At 45.9% G+C, this 2,762-nt stretch overlaps 1 non-coding gene and 1 pseudogene across 1 annotated transcript; both read right to left on the bottom strand.

Annotated features, from left to right (window-relative positions):
• Positions 1-730: 730 nt before the first annotated feature.
• LOC119924529 lies at positions 731-868 on the bottom strand. The gene has a single exon (XR_005449239.1). It is a non-coding gene; the product is annotated as a small nucleolar RNA SNORA7 (small nucleolar RNA).
• Positions 869-1,788: 920 nt separating this feature from the next.
• LOC119941933 lies at positions 1,789-2,511 on the bottom strand (annotated as a pseudogene).
• Positions 2,512-2,762: the final 251 nt, after the last annotated feature.

The raw sequence follows: 2,762 nt of genomic DNA, 5'->3' as shown, positions 1-2,762 counted from the left end.
TGACTCTTCGCAGCACCAGGCAGGGCCACAAGCTTCCCAACTTTTCAAATGTTGAGATAGGGACTTTGTCCCAAGAGAAGCAGCATGGCATAGTGGCTAGAGACCAGCATGGGAGTAACAAGGTCATGTGTTCTAATCCTGGCTCCACCACTTGTCTGCTGTGTGACCTTGGGCAAATCACTTCTCTATGCATCAGTTACCTCATCTATAAAATGGAGATTAAGAATGTGAGCCCCATGTGTGACAGGGACTGTGTTCAACCCTATTTGCTTGTATCCACCTCAGTGCTGAGTACAATGTCTGGCACATACTAACTGCTTAACACCATTATTATTATTATTATTGTTATTATTATTATTATTATTATTATTATGTTGGGGGTTAGGGAAGGTGTCTCTTCCTGCTTGTTGTGGGAGTAAAGCAAGCCATGACCAGTCATCTGGGGTCCTTCTGTAGGTCCTAGAGCTACAGGACTGCAAGTGTTGAGTGCTTCTTAGCATGCTTGTCTTGTCTTATGCTGTCAGTTTGTCTCCGACCGATAGTGACGCCATGGACACATCTCTCCCAGAATGCCCCACCTCCACCTGCAATCATTCTGGTAGTGTATCCATTGAGTTTTCTTGGTAAAAATATAGAAGTGGTTTACCATTGCCTCCTTCCACACAGTAAACTTGAGTCTCCACCCTTGACTGTCTCTCATGCCTCTGCTTCCTAGCACAGGTGAGTTTTGCCTAGTAGCAGATTGCCTTCCAATCACTAGCCACTGCCCAAGCTAGGAATGGGATAGATATTACTCTGCTTGACTCTCCCTCCTGTAGTTGAGACTGGTAGAGTACTGGAAACTTTCCAGGTGTGACCCTGAGAGGGAAGCATGATTATACATATACGTATTCTAGGAGTTAGCACCCTTAAATAGAAAAACCAAGTGGAGGTAGGTTTGTTGAAGAGTGGCTTGGTTCTTCTTCCCAGTCTCTATTCCTCTTGTTTTCCTTAGAGCTGCCAAGAGCTCCAGAAAAGATTGAGAGATCTTAATCCTACCCTCTCCTTTCAATCCTCCAGCCAAAATCTGACCCAGAAGTAAATTTTCAGGGATTTTAAGGAAGGGGGTTGAAGTGGGGAGGGTTGGAAAGAAGGCATTAACATTTGGTTTATGCAAGTGATGCTATTTAGTAGAATCAATTCCTTAGAAGTACTTTTGAGGAATAATTTTGATGTTTGAGTTGTTGCAGTCTATGTTGGGGTGAGAGTAACAGTTCACCTTTTGAATAAGAAGGACAGAAAAAAAGAGATCTATAAATATATGCAGGTTGCATATACTTCTAAGCTCTTCCATCTCTAATCCACTGCTCATATCTTTTCTCCTGCAGCTTATTCCCTGACCAAATTCACAAAACCACAATCCTCCCAATAATCAAAGCCCCTCTAAAAAGTTACTTCCTCATCCAGGAGACCCAGTTCCTTATTCATTCATTTAATCATATTTATTGAGTGCTTATTGTGTGCAGAGCACTGTACTAAGCGCTTGGGAAGTACAAGTCAGCAACATATAGAGATGGTCCCTACGCAACAACGGGCTCACAGTCTAGAAGGGGGAGACAGACAACAAAACAAAACTTGTAGACAGGTGTCAAAATTGCCAGAACAAATAGAATTCTAGCTATATGCACATCACGCTGCTGTTCATATGATCTGTTCATAGGCCAATTGGACAGGGAAAGGCTCTCTTCCTTCTGGGTTGGCTGGATGGTTGAGTCAATTGTTGTTGTGGCTTTTGGTGGCGGCTCTTCTCTAGGCTTGGTAGGAGATCCATATGGTTCCTTGTCTTTTCTTTCTCTGTCGCCGTCTGATCCATTTGACCATGAAATAGAGGCTGAGTCCTACCAGCAGGACTAACAGGACCACTAACAGGACCACAGATTGGGTGGACAAGCTCGATTTTGTTGAGGCCAAATTTTCTTGTTCATCTAGGCAGAGGATCCGGTCAGCAGAGATGGTGTGGGAGTTGTCACTGATAGGGTTTGTGGCCGTGCATGTGTAGTCTTGGGGAGGGTCCCCAGACCTCCAGGAGATGCTGAGGATGGAGCCGTTGGGGGACTCAGTGGTCTCGGGACTCAGGGGAATCCAGCTCAAAGTCATGTTGTCCCCTTCCCCAGCCACAGAGCAGGTCAGGGTAACGGTGCAGACAACATTGTCAGATGCCATTTACTTCACCATTGCTGAGGGCTCCAGCAGAAGCTCATAGATGTGCAGGGAGACCTGGCTGGTGGTGGTGGTGGTGCCCACAGTGTGGACGTCAGCTCTGTAGGTTCCCGTGTCCTCCAGACTCAGGTTGATGATGGTCAGGGAGTAGTAGGTGGAGACATTCAGTCGTCCCTTGTATCGCTGAGTGATGGTGACGATGAGATGGGGATCTTCTGGTCCTCTTGGGGTCACCGTGGTGATGGGCCCATTAGAGGTCCAGATGATGCTCACGACATGCCACTCAGCCAGAATGTCCAGGAAGAGGGACATTCCCTGCCTTATAATAATAATAATAATGATGATGGTATTTGTTAAGTGCTTACTATGTGCAAAGCACTGTTCTAAGTGTGGGAGGTGCAAGGTGATCAGGTTGTCACACGGGCTCACAGTCTTAATCCCCATTTTACATATGAGGGAACTGAGGCACAGAAAAGTTAAGTGACTTGTCCAAAGTCACACAGCCAACAATTGGTGGAGTTGGGATTTGAACCCATGGCCTCTGACTCCAAAGCCCATGCTAT

This window comes from Tachyglossus aculeatus, chromosome 2, assembly GCF_015852505.1.
Source record: "Tachyglossus aculeatus isolate mTacAcu1 chromosome 2, mTacAcu1.pri, whole genome shotgun sequence".
NCBI classification, from domain to species: domain Eukaryota; kingdom Metazoa; phylum Chordata; class Mammalia; order Monotremata; family Tachyglossidae; genus Tachyglossus; species Tachyglossus aculeatus.
This window is presented reverse-complemented; position numbering and strand designations above follow the sequence as displayed.